This window comes from Pinus tabuliformis, chromosome 2_1 (genome assembly GCF_031772625.1).
Source record: "Pinus tabuliformis cultivar Carrire ecotype Pingquan chromosome 2_1, CPIR1, whole genome shotgun sequence".
NCBI lineage: Eukaryota > Viridiplantae > Streptophyta > Pinopsida > Pinales > Pinaceae > Pinus > Pinus tabuliformis.
In genome coordinates this window covers 554,098,103-554,122,769 of record NC_142299.1, presented here as the reverse complement: position 1 = coordinate 554,122,769, position 24,667 = coordinate 554,098,103, and the positions used below count along the sequence as shown (strand labels likewise).

The window sequence follows — 24,667 nt, the reverse complement described above, 5'->3', positions numbered from 1 at the left end:
GAAGAATTTTGTATCTTTTATTTAAGTGTTTATGAAAAGCATTTAATAAAGTGTTATAACCCTAAATCCTAAACCCTAAGAATTTTATAACATTTTAACACGATTTTTGTAACTTTTATTTAAGTGTTGGTTAAAATAATTTACTAAAATGTTATAAACAAAAAACCCTAAACCCCAAACCCCAAACCCCAAACCCTAAAACCTAAAACCTAAACATTTTATGATCTATTGAAAATAACTTTGTAACTTTTATTTAAGTGTATACTAAAATAATTCACTAAGGTGTTATAAAACCTAAACCCTAAACCCTAATCATTTAATACCTTTTTAACAAGTGTTTTGTAACCTTTTTTAAGTGTTTATTAAAAGCTCTTAATAATTTTTTATAAACACTAAACCCTAAACCACAAACCATTAACCCTAAACAATCGACCCTAAACCCTATAAACTAAACCCTAAACACCAAGCATTATATAACAATTTTAAAAGAACTTTGTAACTTTTATTTAAGTGTTTATTAAAAGAATTTACTAAATTGGTATAAATTTTAAACCATACACCCTAAAAACTAAACCCCAAAACGTAAACTCTAAACCCTAAACCTCAAGCCTTAAACCCTAAACCATAAACCCTAAGAATTTTATAACAGTTTAAGAAGAATTTTGTAAATTTTATTTAAGTTTTTATTAAAATAATTTACTAAAGTGTTATAAACCCTAAACCATAAACACAAAACCCTAAACCCTAAACATGAAAACATAAACCCTAAACCCCAAAACGTAAATTGTAAATGCCAAACCCCAAACGCCAAATTTAAACCCTAAACATTGGATGACATTTTAACAATATTTTTGTAACTTTTTTTAAAGTGCTTATTATAAGCATTTACTAAAATGTTATAAACCCTAAATCCTAAACCCCAAGCCCTAAACCCTAAACCATAAACCCTAAGAATTTTATAACACTTTAAGAATAAGTTTGTAAGTTTTACTTATGCATTTATTAAAAGAATTTACTAAAGTGTTATAGACCATAAACCATAAACACAGAACCTTAAACCCTAAACACAAAAACATAAACCCTAAACCCAAAAACCTAAACACTACACCCTAAACCCAAAACCCCAAAGCCTAAACCCTAAACCCTAGCCATTTTATAACATTTAAGAAAAGAATGAAAGTTTTATTTAAGTTTTTATTAAAAGCATTTACCAAAATGTTGTAGACCCTAAGCCGAAAACCCCAAACCTTAAGCCCTAAACCCTAAACCCTATAAACTAAACCCTAACGCATAGGCATTTTATAACATTTTAAAAAGTGTTTCATAATGTTTATTTAAGTGTTTAATAAAATAATTTACTAAATTGTTATAAACCTTAAACCATATACCCTAAAACCTAATCCCCAAAACCTAAACCCTAAACCCTAAGCCCTAAGTCGTAAACCCTAAGAATTTTATAACAGTTTAAGAGAAATTTTGTAACTTCTATTTAAGTGTTGTTAAAATAATTTACTAAACTGTTATAAACCCTAAACCAAAAACACAAAACCTGAAACCCTAAACACAAAATCATAAACCCTAAATGCCAAAACCTAAACCATAAACCCTAAACCCCAAAACCCAAACCTTAAACCCTAAACCCTAAACCATAAACACAAAACCCTAAACCCTAAACACTAAACCCAAAACCCCAAAACTTAAACCATAAACCCTAAACCCCAAAACCCGAACCTAAACCATAAGCATTCAGTGACATTTTAACAAGATTTTTGTAATTTTTTTTGAAGGGTTTATTAAAATAATTTACTAAAATGTTATAAACACTAAACCCTAAGTCTTAAGCATTTTATAACATTTTAAACTCAAAACCCTAAATCCTAAAGCTTAAATTGTAAACCGTAAGTATTTTATAACATTTGAACAAGTGTTTTATTACTTTTTTTTAAAGTCTTTATTAAAAGCATTTACTAAAGTGTTATAAACCCTAAACCCTAAACCATGAGCATTTTATAGAATTTTAAGTCTTAATCCCTAAAGGCTAATCATTTTATAACATTTTAACAAGTGTTTTGTAACTTTTTTTTATGTTCTTATTAAAAGAATTTATCAAAGTGTTATAAATCCCAAACCCTAACCGTAAACCCTGTCCCTAAACACTAACAATTTTATAATGTTTTAAAATACATTTTATAATATTTTATAAGCCCTAAACCCTAAACCCAAAGAATTTTATAACATTTTAACAAGAGTTTCGTAACTTTTATTTAAGTACTTATTAAAATAATTTACTAGTGTTATAAACCCTAAACCCCAAACCTAAACCGTAAACAATAAAACATAAACCCTATAAACTAAACCCTAAACCATATGCATTTTATAACATTTTTAAAATCGTTTTGTAACTTTTATTTAAGTGTTTATTAAAACAATTTACTAAATTGTTATAAACTTTAAACAATATACCCTAAACCATACACCTTAAACCCTAAAGTTTTTATAACATTTTAAAATCTGTTTTGTAATTATTATTTAAGTGTTTATTAAAAGCATTTACCAAAATTTTGTAGACCCTAAACACTTAACCCTAAACCTAAGCCCAAAATCCTAAACTTTAAACCCTAAACCCTAAACCCTAAATCCCAAACCATGAACCCTAAAACTTAGTAATTTTATAACATTTTAAAAATAATTTTGAAACTTTTATTTAAGTGTTTATTAAAAGCATTTAATAAAGTCTTATAAACCCTAAACCCTAGACTCTAAACCCCAAACCCTAAACCCCAAACCATAGCCCCAAAACCCTAAACCCCGAACCGTGAACATTAAACCCTAAACCGTAAGGATTTTATAACTTTTAAGAAGAATCTTGTAATTTTTATTTAAGTGTGTATTAAAAGAATTTACTAAAGTGTTAAAAACCCTGCACCCTAAACTATAAACCACAAACCCTAAACCCTAAACCCTAAACCCTAAAACCTAAATGCTAAACACTAAACTCTAAACCCTAAACCATAAGCCCTAAACTATAAACCCTAAACCCTAAACGCTAAACCCTAATAATCTTATAACATTTTAAAAAGCATATTGTAACTTCTATTTAAGTGTTTATTAAAATCATTTACTAAAGTGTTATAAATCCTAAATCCTAAACCCTAAACCCTAAACACCAAATTCCAAACCATAACCCCAAACCCTAAACTCTAAGCATTTTATAACATCTTAAAAAAAATTAACTTTTATTTAAGTGTTTATTAAGAGGATTTACTAAATCCTTATAAATCCTAGACTCTTAACCCTAAACCCTAAGCAATTTATAACATTTTAAAAAGTGTTTTTTAACTTTTATTTAAGTGTTTTTATAAGAATTTAATAAAGTTTTATAAACCCTAAACCCTAAGCATTTTATAGCATTCTAGAAAGACTTTTGTAACTTTCATTTAAGTTTTTATCAAAATAATTTACTAAGGTGCTATAAACACTAAACCATAAAAGCTAAACCCTAAACTATAAACCCTAAACTGAAAAACCTAAACCCTAAACGCTAAACCCTAAGCCTTTTATAACATTTCAAAAAGTGTTTTGTAACTTTTATTTAAGTGTTTATTAAAACAATTTACTAAAGTGTTATAAACCTTAAACCCTAAACACTAAACCCCAAACTCTAAACCCTATACTTTATACCCTAAAACCTAAACCCTAAGCATTTCATAACATTTTAAAAAGAGTTTTGTAACATTAAACCCTAATCCCTAAAACCTAAACCCTAATTAATTTATAACATTTTAAAGAGTGTTTTGTAAATTTTATTTAACTATAACTTTTATTTTATTAACCTTAAACCATAAACCTGAAATCCTAATCCCTCAAACACTAAAACCTAAACCCTAATCATTTTATAACATTTTAAAAATCATTTTGAACTTTTATTTGGATGTTTATTAAAATAATTTACTAAAGTGTTATAAATCCTAAAACCTAAACCCTAAACCCTAAATGTTATTTTTTTTATATTTTAAAAATCATTTTGTAACATTAGTGTTCTAAATCATAAACCATAAGCCCTAAACCATAAACGCTCAAACCCAAACCCTTAACCTGTAACCCTAAATCCCAAATACTAAACCCCAAACGATAAACCCTAAACACTAAGAATTTTATAACATTTCAGAAAGTGTTCGGTAACTTTTATTTAAGTGTTTATTAAAAGAATTTACCAAAGTGTTATAAAACCTAAACCCCAAACCCCAAACCCTATATCCTAACGCTTAAATCCTAAAGGATAAACCCTAAAATCATTTACTAAGGTCTTATAAATTGTAAACTCTAAACCCTAAATCTTGAAAGCATTTACTAAGGTCTTATAAACTCTAAACCTTAAACCCCAAAACCTAAACCCTAAGCCCTAAACCCCAAACCCTAAAACCTAAGGATTTTATAACATTTTAAAAAGTGTTTTGTAACTTTTAATTAAGTGTTTACTAAAAGCATTTACTAAATTTCTATAAACCCAAACCCATAATCCCTAAACCGTTAACCTTACACACCAAACCCTAAACCCTAAAAAACCCTGAACCCTAATACCCACACCCCCAACCTAAACCATAAACCATTAAAACTTTATAACATTTTAAACCCCAAACCCTAAACCCTAAGTATTTTACAACTTTTTAAGAAGCGTTTGTAACTTGTTCTTAAGTGTTTATTTAAATAATTTACTAAATTGTTATAAAATCTAAACCCTAAGCATTTTATTAGAATTTAGAATGTCTTTTGTAACATTTTAAAACCCTAAACATTTTATATAATTTTAATAAGCGTTTTGTAACTTTTTTTAAGTGCTTGTTAAAAGAATTTACTAAAGTGTTATAAACCCTAAACCCTAAAACCTACACCCTAAGAATTTTATAAAATTTAACAAGAGTTTGTAACCTTTTTTAAAGTGTTTCTTAAAAGAATTTACTAAAGGATCCCTCAAACCTAAACCCTAAGAATTTTATAGCTTTTTAGCAAGTGTTTTGTAACTCTTTTCCATGTGTTTATTAAAAGGATTTACTAAATTTTTATAAACCCTAAACCCTAAACCCTAAACGTTGAGCATTTTGTAACATTTTAAAAAGTGTTTTGTAACTTTTTTTAAGCGTTTATTAAAATAATTTATTGAAGTGTTATAAGACCTAAACCCTAAACCCTAAACCCTTAACACTAAGCATTTATAACATTTCTAAAGAGTTTTGTAACTTTTTGTAAGTGTTTATAAAAAGAATTTCCTAAAGCCTTGTGAACCCTAAATCCTAAACCTTAAGAATTTTATAACATTTTAAACCCTAAACCTAAACCCTAGAATTCAATGACATTTTATCTAGCTTTTTGTAACTTTTTTCAACTGTATATTAAAAGAATTTACTAGAATGTTATAAACCCTAAATCCTAAACCGTAAGTGTTTTACAACATTTTAAACCCAAAAACCTAAACCCTAAAACCTAAACCCTAAGTATTTTATAACATTTGCACAAGCGTTTTCTTACTTTTCTAAAAGTGTTTAATAAAAGCATTTACTAAATTGTTGTAAACCCTAAATCCTAAACCATGAGCATTTTATAGAATTCTAAATCCTAAACCCTAAAGCCTAATAATTTTATAACATTTTAACAAGTGTTTTGTAACTTTTTTTATGTTCTTATTAAAAACATTTAATAAATTGTTATAACCCTAAATTGTTTACTTAAGTTTTTATTAAAATAATTTACTAAGGTGTTATAAGCCATTAACCCTAAACCCTAAACATTAAACCCTAAACCCAAAACCCAAAACCCTAAACCCTAGAAACTAAGCATTTTATGATCTATAAAAATAATTTTGTAACCTTTATTTATGTGTTTATTAAAATAATTTGCTAAGGTGTTATAAAACATAAACCCTAAACCCTAAACCCTAATCCATAGGCATTTTATAACATTTTTAAAAGCATTTTGTAACGTTTAGTTAATTGTTTATTTTATAAACCTTAAACCATACACCCTAAAACCTAAACCCCAAAACCTAAACCCCAAGCCCGAAACCCTAAACCATAAAGCCTAAGAATTTTATAACAATTTAAGAAGGATTTTGTAACTTTGATTTAAGTGTTTATTAAAAGAATTTAGTGAAGTGTTATAAAATATAAACCATAAACACAAAACCCTAAATTCTAAACACAAAAACATAAACCCTAAACCCCAAAACCTAAACCATAAACCCTAAACCCCAAACACCAAACCCTAAACCCTAAACTGTAAACCCTAAAACCCAACTATTTTATAACATTTTAAAACTTGTTTTGTAACTTTCATTTAACTGATTATTAAAAGAATTTACCAAAATGTTGTAGACCCTAAACATTAAACCCAAAACCTTAACCCGAAACCCAAAATTTAAACCCTAAACCCTAAATTCCAAACCCTAAACCCTAAACCCTAATCATTTTATAACATTTTAAAAATTATTTTGAAACTTCTATTTAAGTTTTTATTGAAAGCATTTACGAGGGTCTTATAAACCCTAAACACTAACCTCTAAACCCCAAACCTTAACCCTAAATCATAAACCCTAAACCCCAAACCTTAAACCCTAAACCCTAAACCATGAACATTAAAACCTAAACCCTAAGCATTTTATAGCATTTAAAAAAAATTGTAATTTTTATTTAAGTGCTTATTAAAATAATTTACTATAGTGTTAACCCTAAACTATAAACCATAAACCATAAACCCTAAATGCTAAACCCTAACAATTTTATAACATTTTAAGACATATATTGTAACTTCTATTTAAGTATTTATTAAAATAATTTACTAAAGTGTTACCAACTAAACTCTAAACTCTAAACCATAAACCCCAAACCATAAACCATAAAGCCTAAACCCTAAGAAATTTATAACACTTTCAAAAGTGTTTTTTAACTTTTATTTATGTGTATGTTAAAAACATTTACTAAAGTGTTATAAACCCTAAACCCTAAACACTAAAGAATAATAATTTTATAACATTTTAAAAACTATTTGTAACTTTTATTTAAGTGTTTATTAAAAGAAATTACTAAAATGTTATAATCCCTAAATAATGAACCCCAAACCCCAAACCCTAATCCCTAAATAATAAACCCTAACAATTTTACGAGTATCTATAATAATGGAAGACGACACCTAGGTATGTGAGTGTAGAAGGGAGAAAAATGTGGTACATGAGATACCCTTCTTCATAAACGTTTTTCCTTTCATTTATTTTTCTTCATAACTCCTCGAGGCTCCATAGAATGAATGCATTATGTGTAATAAGTAGTATCGGATACCTCCTTATGTGGGGTGGTTCATCCCTACACCGTAAACCATAAACCCTAAACCCCAAATCCTAAACACTAAACCCTAAGCATTTTATAAGATTTTGAAAAGTGTGTTGTAACTTTCATCTAAAGTTTTATAAACCATAATCCCTAAAGCCTAAACCGCAACCGTGTAACCCTAAACGCTATACCCTAAACCCGAAACCCTAAATCCAAAACCCCAAATTCTAAACCCTAAAATCTAAACACTAAACCCTAAACCCTATGCGTTTTATAGCAATTTTAAAAACGTTTTGTAACTTTTATTTAAGTACTTACTAAAAACATTTATGAAAGTGCTATAAACCCTAATCCCTAAACTCTAAACCATAAACCCATGACCCTAAACACCAAACTGTAAGCCCTAAACTCTAAGTATTTTAGACCATTTTAAAATGTGTTTTGTAAATTTTATTTAAATGTTTAGTAAAATCATTTACTAAATTTTTGTAATCCCTAAACCCTAAACACTAAACCCTAAACCCTAGTCTTAAAACCATAAACCCGAAACCCTAAAACCCAAACCCTAAACCCTCAACATTTTATAGCAATTTAAAAATGGTTTTTTCACTTTTATTTAAGTGTTTATTAAAAGAATTTACTAAAGTGTTATAAACCATAAAACATAAACCCTATACCCTAATAATTTTATAACATTTTAAAAAGTGTTTTGTAACTTTCACTTAAGTGTTTATTAAAAGCATTTACTAAAGTGTTATAAACCTTAAAATCTAAACCATAAACCCTAAACCCTAAACCCCAAACCCTAAAGCCTACACACTCAACCCCAAACCCTAAACCCCAAACCCTAAAGCCTACACACTCAAACCCAAGCCCTAAACCCTAAACCAAAAACCCAAAAACCCTAAACCATAAATGCTAAGCATTTTATAACATTTTAAAAAGTGTTTTGTAAATTTTATTTAAGTGTTTATTAAAAACTTTTACAAAAGTGTTATAAACCCTAAATTCAAAATCCTAAACCCTAAACCCCAAATAATAAACCTCAAACCATTAACTCTAAACCATAAACACCAAGTATTTTACAACATTTTAAAGCATTTACTGAGGTGTTATAAACCCTAAACCCTAAATCCTAAATCCTGAATCCTAAGCATTTTATTAAAAGCATTTACTGAGGTGTTATAAACCCTAAACCATGAAGCCTAAAGCCTGAATCCTAAGCATTTTATAACATTTTAAAAAACTTTTTGCAACTTTTATTTAAGTGTTTATTAAAATCATTTACCAAAGTGTTATAAACCCTAAACCCTAAACACTAAAACCTCATGATAACTACAAAGATCCAAATTACTTTTGTAAATACTGAACCTAGTTACATTTTCTTCAACAGTCCTGCTTAACTACGAAGGTATTTATAATGGTACTTGGTCATTCTCAATCTGAACAATTTATCATAAGAAGAATCAGATTGGTAACCCATATGTATAGCATCATAGTAATGAAAATTATTTCCACAGTAAGTCCTTGACTGACAACTCTATCTCTCATTATTTCAGAGCACAATGTTGGAAATACCAATGATTATAGACATGTTAATCATTGTCTCTCAAGGTACATACCCACCCAAGTGTTCACTGAGTATGACCTTATAGGAATATTCTTATCTTTGGCTCCGAGGCCTAAAATAATATAGGTCCTCTTTCCTACTATCAAGTTGGATTCCATACAAATCCTCAAAGAGCCTGGGATGCCAGATGATTACCCAATCCTCTGTTATTTCTTCCAAAGTAAATACAAGAATTTTGTGCTTATATGTGTCTTCATGGCCTTCACCTAGACTTACTATATTTAGTCTTGGTCTAGTGCATGACACATGAAATAGAAAAACACAACTGTCACCCCTTTTTAATAAGGGGTGATGTAATCCAAGCTCCCTCTTAGCGAAGGTGGTGGCGGTGGCAATGAAGGCGAGGTAGAAGGTAGAGGAGGAGGTGGAGGAGGAGATGGAGTAGGAGGAGGCATGGAAGGAGGTGCTAGTAGTGGAGGATGTACAAGAGGAGGATGAGAAGGAAGAGGTGGAGGAAGAGGCAGTGGAAGTGGTGGTGGCATTGTTAATGAAGGATGAGGAGGAGGTCGAGGTGGAGGAGGAGGAGAAGGGGAGGGAGGTGGTGGTGGTGGTGGTGTTGGTGGACACAGAGGAGGAGGAGGAGGGAGAGGAGGAGGAGGAGGTGCAAGTGGTGGTGGAGGTGGAGAAGGAGAAGGAGGTGGAGGGTGTGGTGGAGCTAAAGGAGGAGAAGGAAGAGGATGAGGTCATGTTGTTGGTGGAGAAGGTGGTGGGTGTTGAGTTTTCGGATGAGGAGGCATAGGTGGTGGTGGATGAGGATGTGGAGGTGGAGGAGGAGGAGTAGGAGGAGGTGGACGTTGAGGTGGTGGAGGAGGTGGAGGAAAAGGAGGAGGAGATGGTGGAGGAGGAGGTGGACGTGGAGATCGAGGAGGAGGAGGTGGACATGAAGATGGAGGAGGAGGAGGAGGATGAAGCAGAGGAGGAGGAGGAGTTGTTGGAGGTGGATAAGGGGGAGGAAAAAGTGTAGGTGGAGGAGGAGGAGGTGGTGGATGAGGGGTTGTTGGTGGAGGTGGTTGTGGAGTAGGAGGTGGTGGAGGTATAGGTGGAGGTGGAGGAGGAAGAGGTGAAGGAGGAGGATGACAAGGGTGTAGAGGAGGCGGATGAGGTCAAAGAGGAGGAATAGGAGGAGGATGTGGAAGTGGAGGTGGAGGTGGAGGTGGAGGATGAGTGGAGGATGAGGTGAAGGTGGAGGTGTAGGTTGAGGTGGAGGAGGAGGTGAAGTTGGAGGTGGAGGGTTAGCTGGAGAAGGAGGAGGAGGAAGTAGAGGAGGAGGAGGAGGTGGTGGAGGAGGTGGAGGTGGAGGTGGAGGAGGAGAAGGAGGACGAGGAGGAGGGGTTGGAGGAGGTGGGGGAGGAGTTGGAGGTGGTGGTGGATGAGGAGGAGGAGGAGTAGAAAAAGGTGGAATTGGAGGAGGAGGAGGAGGAGGATTTCGATGATGATGATGAGGAGGTGGATGTGGGCGATTAGATGATGGAGGTGGAGGTGGAGGTTGAGATATGGAAGTTAATTTAATATTGATTTCTTATATTCAAATATTAAATTTTCACTCTCTTCTCCACTATTGGAAATCAAAGCTACAATTTCATGAATCCAGAACTTATCTCTTCACATACATAATATCCTACCATTAAATGATAAGTAATTCATTTAGAAATATTTCCTCTATTCAGAAATATAGTCATTCAAGTTGATGAAATTTCTCTTCTGTTTAGATCTGATACCTTGGCCAAGAATTTGAAGCATTTTTAAAGATAAAAATCTTGCGTTTATTTTGCTTAAAACTTTTGTTTGTCTGTTAAACTCTTATAGTTCTAGTTTTATTGTTCAATGAACCATTTGTTTGAGAATGACTAGTTTCATCTAATTATCATTGATTTTAAAAGCATTGGGTTAAATTTAATGTTGTTTCCTGAATAAGAAGCCTTATTTTCTTCTTCTTATATGTTTACTTGAGAAACATAGTATATTGGGAATCATATATGGGTTTGTTTATTTTTTTATATTCCACATATTTTGTGTAATCATATAGAGTTGACATGAATATCTAATGTGTACTCATATAATATAAATAAAACATACATTATAGTATTGTAAAATTTTGATGGAATCACTTCATTAAACATAATAAGAAGTAAATACATTGTATAAATTGTCCTAATGAATAAAAAGAAATAATTACACTATTGGGGTCATAAGACAACCAAAACTATTTTATCAAAATTAAATATTTTTATTAACGAAGAGAGGGTAAATTCATTGAATTGAAATCGATATACATGCATTTTTTTGAGTGTCGTACATTTTGGGAAAAGAACTCTCTATATAAGGGTTTTATTTAAACTCAAACAACATCAAATTTCCTTGTAGCCAACATCAAGTGAAAATGGAAACCGAAATCACAACCCTATAAAGAGGAAGCTTTTGATAAGTACTTGAAGGCTAGAGCATACGTGGAAAAACTTGCATGAATTTTTACCCCAAAAAAATGTCACAAGATAACCCAAGTTGGTCATAGACTAACCTACACACACAAGAAAGGAATTCCTTTGTTTGAATTGGAATCACTTTGAATTAATTAGGCAAAGAACATTATAGAAGGTTTTGAGATAACTAGAGTCTAACCTTAGTAATATAGATGACACCCTTCAAACCGATGCTTGTTTGTAAACGAAATAACATTAGTATTGTACATATATGCTTGTATAAAGAAAAAAAATATCGAGATGAGAATCAAGTTACGGTTTAATCATAGAGTGAAAATTCTAGAAAGATTGTACAATATCGTAAGGAACTCCATCTATGAAGGGTAGTTCATTTTGAAATCATTTTGAAAAGCAGAAATTACCATGAAATCCTTTGAGGAAACCATAACTAACTAATGATACATCACAACCATAAAGTAAGAAGTAAAAACTTACAATAATATACCCAATATGCAAGAATGGTTATACTATAACAAACGTAAGCGAATATAGAGGAACCGAAGACATTGTGCTGGCTTACCAAAGGATTTCATCCATACCATATTCTACAAGGACTCTTTTTCTAAGAGTGTGAGATGGACATAATTTTTTCACATACATTGCACATAGAATCACATAATCCCAAAACATCAATGTTATGTTTTTGAAAAAACCTCATTGAGAGAACTATATTCAATAGAGTATTGTTCATTCTTTCAACTACTTAGTTTTGTTGAGAATTGTATGGAACTATGCTCTTATGTTGAATCCTGTGCTTGCAGATATATTTTTCATATTCATTAGATTACATTATATTCCATTAATGGTATGAAGAGAGCCAATGTGCGATTATGCTTCATATCCAATCCATACATGAAAATTATTAAACGTTTTAAAAGCTTGAGATTTACCTTTTAGTAAGTACAACCAACGCATTCTGGTGTAATCATCAACATTATATTCTGTACATTTATTTTCATTATCATAATTAAAATGCATAGGACCACACAAACCAAAATATATATGTCGAAATTTTCTACATGAATGAAAGGGCCTTGCTAGTGATTGTGAACAAGGAGAAAATGGCAAAGGATTATGCATAGCTATAGACCCATATAATTAAGAAAGTGTAAAATCCCACATATATTTAGTAGGGTACTCGATTAACATATTTAATGCTTAAAATGGTTAGGCATAACAAAAGGAACGTGTTGAGTTATCGTCCTCTGGGAGTTAAATCACCCTTGACGAGGAAGGGACATGACTAAGTAAATCGAAAAATGAGATAATATTGACGGATAGTCTATGAGATCTTGGTAGAATAAACAATGTTCCAATGTAAATAATACTAATAATTTTCCATGTAGTAGAGAAATTTATTGGGGGTAATATTCCAAGGTTTTTCAAAATAAAAAATAAAAAATAGTTGTCAATTTTGACATTTTTTTAATTTATTTGCTCAAAGTTTATACTTTAAAATTATTTTAAATTAAAAATAATTAGAACTCTCAATATTTTTACGAAAATATCATTAAACATTTAACATTATGGATATTAGGGAGTACTCATGTTAGGCAAGGTTTATAAGCTTTAAAATAAATTTCCATCCTTGAAAGTTTTGCTACTAGATACAACCCTTTGAGAAGAAAGATAAAACATGTCATAGTTGTGAAAAATATACAAAATAATTGACTGACTAAAAGAGAACATGACATGAGGTATTATTGAATAAACCTAACATATGGGGAATAACTAAGAAGGAATAAAGTTGTGGGTCATTTAATGTTTGCATGTTGTGAGGTTTTGTGACAGAGTACTCATGAAAATCCTCAATGCTAAGGGTGTGTACATTTGATGATACCTTGTTATTTGAAAAGATGAAGGACAATTTAGGATGCATAAATGTAATTATATTATAATTTTGTCAAAGAAACATTGTACTCTTCTTTTATTTCGTTAAAGTTTTTTATGCATGTCCAAGTTTATCCAAGTTTATCTATTTTATTATATTTCAATTTATTTTAATGTTTTTCCTAAAATATATTTATTAATTTGTCAATAAGATCAAAAAATATATTTTTTATATTGTATTACCATTCACTTGCAAATCACATGGAAGGCGTCTTGCATATCTACTTGGATATTTGTATGGAAAAATGACCTATGCTCTAGCTTCCTATGTGCTCATTGTAGGGGATCTATTGTCATGGGAACAACATTCCTTGAATGAAATTATCTTTTGAGGGAAAGGCTAAAGGATCAATACATGTAATTAGTGGAGATTGAGAGACTGTTTAGTGTATTATCATTTTTGAAGTTGAAATCCTTTGATGATGCTTATTTTGTAAAATGTTATACTAAGTAATGAACATTTTTCTTTGTGGGTTGTCTTTTTGAACTAAAAAATTGTGGCTTTATATGAGTTTTTTTAATTGATTTTCTTATCAAGTAGGAAATTAACTTTAATTGCATATTTTCTCTTTTAGCCAATCTCATCGAGATTTTTGTGTAATTTCAAAAAATTGTGTATTGATTAACAATTATTAGAATTTTGGTTGAAGAAGAAAACACAATAGTTACTATAATAGTTACACACCAAGTAGTTGAATAACATATAGATGGAAATGAACCACCAAGTCCTAAAGATGTTGGTTTATTTGAAGCGAAGTAATTGGATAACTATTTTTCTTTTAGAGAATCAATCCATAAGAAGGAAAAATGACTTGATGTAATGATTGAATGACAGATTCACCAATAATTTACAAGATTTTATAATTAACTGAATGATTCACTAATATTTTACAAGATTTTAAAATTCATTAAAAGAACCACCAATATTTTACAACATTTTATAATTTAGTAAAATATTCCATAAAATGATGTAGACTAGACAATGATCATTGGTTAGCAGTAGAAAGGAAAACAAGTAATCACATGAAGATAAGGAACAGATGAATAGAAGAGAAATGATGTAGTAGAGAACCAACAAAGTGTCACTTTATATTTAATTGTCAAAACCAATTCAGCCTATCTAACTTAGACTATTGACTCGACTAGAGAGGTGACCGACTTTATAATATCAATTCTGGAATTATTTTGGATGGTCAACTAAGTCTACTAGCCCCTCCAACATCTCCCCTACCCTTAATTCCTTCTTTGTGACAAATAAGGGAAGATTTGGAGTCTTACAAAAATTGTAAAAAATTTGATACACCATAAATAATAATATGTAAATGCTTATAGTGAAATCAAAGTTTTTCCATAAGGATGGTTGGCTAATTAGCAGATCTAGTATCATGGGCAATGAGAACTTCTCGAATTACATCTGAAATATTTAAAATATGAATTCCTCTTCTATTCCCTTCCCTAGGCCACTAGTTGTAACATTCAGCTTCAATTTCCTAATTGTAATGTTGTTGTTCCAAGGAGATACCACATCCTAAAAGCTTAGCTCAAAGAAATTGAATTTATGGTGTGAGAAAGATGATTGATATGATTGTGCTATTGCAGGTGTTGGTATTGAAGTCAAATTGAATGTTGGTTGATAAGTAGTTGGTGCAATCACTTGAATATGTTGATCAAATATAGACCATTTTCATACGAATATAATTTCATGGGCATCAAATTATTTTAAATATTTCAAATATTGTACCTTGTCAGTGAGTGATATGTCCCATGACAATTGTTTATCAACTAGTAATTGATGTTCTAATTGCTACACTTTATTAACAATTCCATGGAAATAATCAATAAAATTGGTACACTCTACTTTTACTCTCTTCCCTTCTCTAAGCCACTCTCTCTCCACCTATTGTAGTTGGGATTAAGACTTTTCTCTTATAAAACCTAATTATCATGGGTATACTTTTCTCAAGGTTGAGTTACCTGTTGGGAGAAGAATTCTCAAATTATAAATTATTGAGTTTATATGTGACTGCATGTGGATAATAAATATATTGGAAAAATATTAAAAATATCAGGCAATGTGATATAATGTTTGTTGTAACTCTTCCTCTTCTTGGGAAAATTCTTTGTGAGCCTTAGGAATTATACTGGATATATTTCCATTCCCTTGAACTATTATTTTATCTTGAAATTTATTTACATGAGTGGTTATTTGCTCACTCTGGTCAACCAATTATTGTACAAACTATTGGATTGCAATAAGTTGATCATAAATTCTACTTGGATAGTTGATATTAAGTTTTCCTATTTTCTGGTTCTAACATTCTAACTAAATCTCCCTTTGTTATTGTTCTCTCTGCTAAATCTTGCTACAATCCAACATCCTTCTTTTAAATTTTTTCTTGGTTGCTCTCATAAAATTTCATAGGGCTTCAAATATTTGTTTATCTCAAGCGTGCCTTAGGTTAGGTTTCTTACTAGGTGTTTATTTTAACCTTTCTTTATTTATGGAGCTCAAGTGTTGGGTGTAGTTGAATCTACTAGAGGAAATTGTTCATTAATTGTAGGTGAGGTTGAGGTAACATCTATTTTCAAATTAATTTTCCCTAGAATTTCCTTTAATATATCTTACGACATAGTATTCTTGTATCGCACTTCTTGGGTATTAGTTTGATTGGATGAGGTTTTATCTTGAAAAAATTATATTCTAAAATTTTTTTGTTACTCACACGGAGTGAATTAGAAGTCAACCTAGGCTAAAGTATACTTGAAGAAAAGATTCATGGAGCCACGTGTGTGCATATAAATACGAGTTAAATGTTGGAGGTTTAGAGCACATCCAAATTGCAGATAAAATTAGGTATACCTTTGAGATAGATAATGAACTTGAGGTAGCTAGCAAGGAGGTTGAATTTGGCACAAGATGTGGAGGAGTTTCTCTTATGTTTTGGTGTGCATATCCTTGATGGAAAAGGTCATAGGTCTAAGGTAAGTTTGTATGATATTTTGTGCTACGTTCGTGTCATGTTTGGATATTATAATTTTATTTTTAAGTACTAATAATATATATTTTTTATTATTTTATATGTATTTTGTGTGTTGTGATTAATATTTTATAAATGTATAAAAGTATTTTATATTCATAATTATTTTATTAATTGAAATACATATTTTTTTTAATTTCAATTTATAACATGCGTAGAAATTAAAATGAAATAAAGAAAATATTTTTTTTTTATCAATTATTTAATATAAATTTAATTAACATATTAAATTTACTTAATCATTAATTTATTCATTGTAATTATTAATAATATCAATATAGAAATTTAAAATAATATATATTATTAATAATTGCTAACCATATATAATATTGTAATAAGAAATATTTAATATAAAATATAATTATGGATAGTTATTATTATTAATGATGTTGATATATAACAATTAGAGATGGTTGTCTTTACTGCAAGTTTGACAACATTTTTGTTGTACCAAATTATTATATAGAATTACATAACTATGGACTAGCATTTTTCTTATACAAATTATTATAACGAATTATAGATGCACCTAAATAGGTCAATATAATCATAATATCTTAATCTATATTAAGGAATATAAAAATATTATTATAATATATTATAAATAATTAACTATATAAATAAACTATCAAATATTATTTATCTTAATTTTTTAATTATATTTTTAATTTTTTAATCATTAATCACTAATTATTTATTAATTTAAAAAAAATGTAAAATCATTGATTTCAAATATATAAATTAAGAAACCATCTCACCATTATGGGAAAAGTGCTCAAAAAACATTCTAGAAAGAAGATGTAAAATCATTGATTTCAAATATATAAATTAAGACACCATCCCAACATTATGGGAAAAGTGCTCGAAAAACATTCTAGAAAGAAGATGTAAAATCATTGATTTCAAATATATAAATTAAGACACCATCCCAACATTATGGGAAAAGTGCTCTAAAAACATTCTAGACAGCTATAGAAGTGACTAAGATAAGATAAGGAAACAAAATAGTAATGGAATATATATATATATATATATATATATATATATATATATATATATATATATATATATATATATATATATATATATATATATATATATATATATATATATATGATTAAATGTGAAGTGTTTATAATTGATTAGCCAAAGTAGACCATGATGTCAAAGTTGTTTTTATATGGCTGTAATTTAATAATTAAATGATTGATAATTAATTAAAAGGGAAAAAATTATAATTTATTTATTAATATTATAATAAATATATTTATTAATAAAAAAATAAAAATTAGTTATATTTATAAATGTATAGATAAAAATTAAATCTATTGATTATTTTTCTTTTATTTGAGAATTAAGAATCTTAATCCCTAATTTATTAAAGTATATATTATTTCAAAATTGATAATCTTATTTTTTTAAGGAAAGATTAAAGAAACAAATATTTAAAGAAACAATGTATTTGGATATCTATATAATCGAAGGAAAGGAACAAATATTTAAAGAAACAATGTATTTAAAGATAAAAATTAAATCTATTAATTATTTTTCTTTTATAAATGTATAGATAAAAATTAAATTTATTAATTATGTTTTCTTTTATAAATGTATAGATAAAAATTAAATCTATTAATTATTTTTCTTTTATTTCAGAATTAAGAATCTTAATCCCTAATTTATTAAAGTATATATTATTTCAAAATTGATGATCTTATTTTTTTAAAGAAACAAAGAAACAATGTATTTGGATATCGACATCAATATGCCAATTGGTGCTGAGGGAAATCAAATTTCAATTAATTAAGAATCTTAATCCCTAATTTATTAAAATATATATTATTTCAAAATTGATAATCTTATTTTTTTTATTAAATTTGATGATAATTAAAAAATAATGGATAAAGAGAAATTCTATATATTTAAAATTATAGATTTAAATGACATTTTATTATATATTTACTTTTATAATTGATAACTTCTTAAAAAAATAAAAAATTGAACATTGTCTAAAAAAAATTTAAAAATAACTTTTATCTAGAAAACTCAAATATTATAAGTCATAATAATTTTTTTTTTTTATAATTTTTTTTAAATATTTATACTTTTCCATTTTCTAACTTCTCTTTTTTAAATGTGTAGTTATAAAACATATCTATAAAATACTTAGATTTCTCTATAAAAAAAAAAAATTGTATTATTATTATATTTATTTTTAATTCAGAATAATTTTATAATTGTTTTAATCTGTTTATTATTATTATAGTTTCTTCAATTCAAAATGATTTTAACATTACTCTATACCTATTATATATATATATATATAAACTATTTAAAATTTTTTAATCCAATTTAATTTAAAAGTTTCATATCTAACTACTTTATACATTTTAATTTTTTTTTTTACAATTTAAATTCTCATTTATATTAATCAGGTCTTTATTTTTATATCATGTTATATTAGAGATGACATTGCTACTCTATATTCTCCATTTTAATATGTGCATATATATATATATATATATATATATATATATAATATATTATAATTAATTTTTTGTATATTAATATAAATTAATTTCTATTATAATTAATAATTTATTTTTAATAAAAAATAAATATGATAAGAATCAGGGATATTATTGCCTTAACAAAGAATTAATTCTTAAAAATATAACTTGTAATTTATTTTCAATGAAAAAGTAAGTAATTAACGAACATACACTACATTAATGCATGAGTTAACCATATGAATCTGATTATAAGAAATTAAAATTTTAAAATATAACTTGTGTTTTTAAGAAATTAAAATTTTAAAATATAACTTGTGTTTTTAAGGTTTTTAATGTAATTTTTTGGAATTATTTTCGTGGGTTTTCCAGTCTAAGTTTTCTAAAATCTTGCAAGAATTTATTGGAATAGCAAGCTTGATGGTAATCCTTGCAAAATTAAAGTGCTTTACGGGTTTATGAGGGTGCTAAATACATATATACAGTCAAGAAATCAGTTTAAATAACATAAATTAAAATTTCACCTCAAATTTTTCTACAAATTCTAACATCTGAAAATCCAAAAAATCACACTAAAAACAACTCATTTTAAAGCTACTACTAAAAATCTAGTGGACAGGTACTAAAAATCTAGTGGACAGGTCTGAACATGTGCGCTACACCTTCTTCATTGATGCCAGAGTTAAGTCGATTAAAAACATGGTGTGACCTGGGTCCTACCGCACACGTCAGCGTACATAAAAATACACCAACACACTGTACGCACCCATGCTACACGGTACAGTCAGCTAAAACGGAGTTTTAATATTATATTATATGGACACACCACCAGGAAGGGACGCATTAAAGATTAACCACAGGGAGCGACAAATTCCGAAATATGACCACGTTGTTCCAGCATGTTGTCCACCGGATTGAGAGTATACAGTTTACCTTTTGTCAAACCCAAAGTGCACTAAAGGAAGGGGCCAGAGATCCAACCAACGGGAGAACAAACGGTTTACATTCCAACAAGGAGTTCAATTCGGATCCGTTTTTTTGGATGGAGTAATGCTGCCAGATGAGGATAACTAACAGGCTTGCAGAACTAATTAATATGGGCAGGCAAATATTAAGCAGATAAACCAACACATCGTACTCACCCGTACCACGTATTTCCGCCCGCCGTACTAAAATGAATAAACAGAATGGAGAGTGGTTTCCATGAATCTAGTGTGGGTTTTTTTAGAGAGTTAAAGGTCTCAGGTTCAATTCCCTGGCTCCTCCGATGGAGGGATAATACTGTTCTAAATTTGCATAAAAAAGCGTATACAATGGTTTTTAAGAGAGCTAAAGGTCTCAAGTTCAATTCCCAACGCCATGTTTCTTCCGATAGGTTCAATTCCCTGGCTCCTCCGATGGAGGGATAATACTGTTCTAGATTTGCATAAAAAAGCATATACAATGGTTTTTAAGAGAGCTAAAGGTCTCAAGTTCAATTCCCAACGCCATGTTTCTTCCGATAGAGGGATAATGCTGTTCTAGATTTGCATAAAAACAGTGTAGACGATGGCAGTGCGGCCACGTATGTCCGTCCACCGTACACGTCAGCTAAAACGAATAAACAGAATGGAGAGTGGTTTCCACGAATCGAGTGTGGTTTTTTTAGAGAGCTAAAGGTCTCAGGTTCAATTCCCTGGCTCCTTCGATGGAGCGATAATACTGTTCTAGATTTGCATAAAAATAGTGTAGACAATGGTTTTTAAGAGAGTTAAAGGTCTCAAGTTCAATTCCCGAAGCCATGGCTCTTCCGATGGAGGGATAATACTGTTCTAGATTTGCATAAAAACAGTGTAGACAATGGCGGTGCGGCCATGTCTGAGGAAGCCAAGGATTCGGAGATAAAATTGAAAAGGCTAGGTAGAAAACGCTGTAGAAAGAAAAGAAAAGTGTAAACGTAATACCAATGCTCTGCTCTAATTTATTCATAGATTTGAAAATCTTCTACGTTTGAGTCTTCTCCGTTTTGGCTTTACGCTTTAGCTTTCTCATTCAGATTCCATAATTTAATAGAGGAAGTGACTTGTGGAGGAATATCGCAAACCCTACTCCCGTCTTACATATAAAATGTTCGTAAACCCAGTTCCAATTTACGCGAATAAATTTTATTTGAAGATATCCAAAATGCAATTAATGGGTTTCGAATCAAGCAGAATTTGAAGATTGTAAAAACGCCCAAAATGCAACACACCCAAATTTATACCGTAAATGTTATGAACTGTAACAATACAAGCAAAAAGATATTCAAAAGGAAACGCAGGTTACCTTAGGGATATTGCTCCATAGCCGTGACGCTCACTCTGCGGGTTGCACAGTCTCTATATGTTACCAAATAATCTGATAGCAGAGAGAAATAAACAAATAAAGCACCATCAGAAAATAAATAAACAAGAAAACACACCTAACCTAGAAACTCTGCAAATAATTAGGTATCGCAACTGCTATTGATATTAAGAAATCAAATTAAATTTAAACAAATAAACCCAAATCTCCCTTAGCTCATCCATCCAACCAGAAGAGGAATGTAGATTGTCTTGGCCTCTTCAGTTCATCGATCTAGTGACCCAACAGTAACTCTCCCTCGGGACCTTTTCCTCTCTGCTCTGGCTGTCTCTGGCTCTAACTCACAAACGTTAATTTGCCTCACACACACCATGCATAAGCACCATTAACCGAGAAAGTCTGAAAGGTCATCAAAACAAAAACGAGAGAATTAGGTATGGCAATTGCTATTAAGAAATCAAACCAAATTACAAACGGACACAGATATCCCTCACCTCATCCATCCAACCAGAAGAGGAAAGGAGATTGTCTTGGCCGGTTTGGTTCAGCGATCGAACAACCTAGAAATACCTCTGCCCAGGGATCTTGTGGAAGAACTTTTTCCCCTCTTCTGCGCTCTCTCTGGTTCTCACTCGCAGACGTTGATTTCACACACAATCCACAGATAAACACAACAATAAAGATGACATACAGCACAAAAACACAGGCATACCCACACACAGAAAAAGGAACGGACATGCATACCCACACAAAGAAAGGAAAATGGGAGCGCTACACATTCAATCATGAGAAAAACGAGATAAACTCAATGAAATTGGGGCATGAGATATATATAGGGAACCATGCCATCTTTTCTAGCTTTTCCTAACGGCCAGCTTTTATCAAATCCTACGTGGCTCTCTAGTGTCAAGCTTTTTTGCAGTGAATACGCTTTTGAGAAAAGCATAATGATACTGTAGGGTATGGCTCAATTCAAAATTTTAAAATCGTGAGAAGGGTTTAGGATCGATCCGAAACAACTAGTAAATATAGTTTTTATAATCTCTCGATGGTTATAGTATCCTACATAGTGTCGTTCACGCTCTCTCGGAGTTGTACAAGTCCCTTCTAACCAATAAAGAGATACATTAAAAAAGTGATTTCTAAATTAACACGTTAAATCTTTTATTTAAAAGATAATAAACTAAGTATTAAGAAAAAATAAGTGCGAATATGAATAAGAATTTATTTTTTTAATTAATATTAATAAAATGTTTCTAAAATTATGGACTTTATTATGTCGTGATGTCAAAATGAGATTATAAAATTATATGGTTTTTAATATTTTAAATTATTATATATATATAAAGTTTTAAGTTTCAATTTATTATCTTTTAATATTTTAAATTATTTTCTTATGGTTTTTAATATTTTAAATTATTATATATAAAGTTTTAAGTTTCAATTTATTGGCCTGGAGTATGCCCTAAAATTGCTTCTGCTTGTCTTCCTTGGACGTAAAGAAACAGGTTAACGGTCCAAGACCCAGAGGCATCTAGCAGGAGTGGAAGCCTGCTCCCTTACGGACCACCAGCGGGTTATTACAGGTGATGAGTCAAATTCAGCAATCACGCATAGCAGCGGGTTATTACAGGTGATGAGTCAAATTCAGCAATCACGGATAGTAGCCAGAGATGGCTGTCCTCATTGTTGATTTGACACCTGAGTTGGTAGGTTTTTCCACTTTGGAAAAAATAATAATAATAATAATAATAATATCTTTTTATTATTTAGTAAAAAGATTGATTCTAAATTTTAGGAGTATAAATTTTGATTTTTTAATTTTAACAAAATATAATTTTTGTTTTTTTTTTTTAATAATTTTTGAATGCTTTTTTTATTATGGATTTTGATGTTGGTGATCATTGTTTATAAGGGATTTGAAGTTTATAATAATTAGGTTAAAAAAATATATATTCATTATATCTCTTTAATGTTCAATAAATATGGTGGTTCTAAATTTTTATCACAAATATAATGATTAATTTTAACTCTTTAATTTAATGATTTTTAAATGTTAATTATTATGTAATCGTAATGGTTGCGTGTGAACACAATTGTGTTAGTGAATTTCCCTTGGGGACACTACACTTCAAGCTACGATTTACATCATAAATATACTCCTAACAGTTAGTTATAAAGAGGCATATAAGTTATTTATTCTTGAATTATTTGACAAATAGATTATTGATGACTTTATTTTAAGCTACTATATCTATCCATGAACAAATCCTTCCGCACTTAGTCATGTTTACATGTTATACAATGAATTTAATTTTATTGTTCTAAATTAACTATTGGCTATTAATTCTTAATAGATTAATCTTATGATAACTAACTATTTAAATAATCATCTTTTAAGAGTAACTCAACAAATTTGTATAAATAAAAGACTACAACATAGGTTACATCCTCATAAAATTCATATATATATCTAAAAGATTAGTTAAGTAGCCTAAACAAGATCTTATTACATGCCAAAAACAAAAAAGACCTTGTCCTAACCCAAAATCACCCAATACTTGTTTACACTATATGTATTCAAGGAAAATTTTAAGGACTAATATTAGTAGGTGGGCTAATTTTCCATGTTTTTTTCAAAAAAAATATTCGCCAATTTTCATTTTTTCTAAAAAAAAATCGCCTAAATTTTATAGTATAAAATTATTTTACCTTCTAAATCGCAAAATATTTATAGAGACAATATAATGAATCTTTGGAAATTTGAATATTTTTAGAAAAATATCACTAAACATTTTACAATTTGCATGTTAGGGATTAATAACATTCGCCAATATTTCTAAATTTTAAGATAAATTTCCATGCTTAAAATTTTCCCTATATGTATTCTATAGTAAATTCCTACTTCATAAAAGTCTTAAAAAATATTTAATTCAACAATTTGCATAATGACTATCAACATCCTCCAAGCCTACACGTTTTGGTATCAACCTCCTAGCTCAAAAGCTCCCTTTCTTAATTGAACTAGTACACGATTTCTTCCTCTTTGATCCCTTCTCTAGGAAAGATTTTTGAGATTCATGGATTTGATACCATTAACTAATTGCATTTTTGAACAATTAATTGTCAAATTCCAAAGGCAACTACTTTTGACTACTACCAGTGCCGGGTATTTTTTTTTTAAAGCCACTAAAGACCCCATGATATGATTTATACTACGTTTGTTGTAATTGGGCTCTCAAGTTCATGAATTTTTGTTTCTAGATTAAAGAGAGATGCTCAGTTGCAAATTAATATGCTCTTTATGGCTTTGTAAAGCTCTCTGAAATTCTTGAAGGTCTCTAGAGTCAAAATGTTTCCCTAAATAATAGTTGTATGCTATCAATAATTTGTGAGCCTTGTGAATAAGAACCTATGTGTTCCACAACTCCTACACACCTTGGTGCCTTCCCTAGCACTAAAATGGAACAAGAGGCACCTC

General features: G+C 29.7%; 1 long non-coding RNA gene across 1 annotated transcript in view; it reads right to left on the bottom strand.

Moving 5' to 3' along the window:
* The window catches only part of LOC149201573 (uncharacterized), a 76,730-nt gene extending 54,761 nt beyond the window's left edge, over positions 1-21,969 (bottom strand). Inside the window, exons 1-2 of the long non-coding RNA XR_016253447.1 lie at positions 21,681-21,969; positions 21,169-21,585 (exon numbers count right to left, since the gene is read on the bottom strand). This is a non-coding gene — a long non-coding RNA (uncharacterized LOC149201573). The remainder of the gene's footprint in view (positions 1-21,168; positions 21,586-21,680) is intronic.
* Between the last annotated feature and the right edge of the window lie 2,698 nt (positions 21,970-24,667).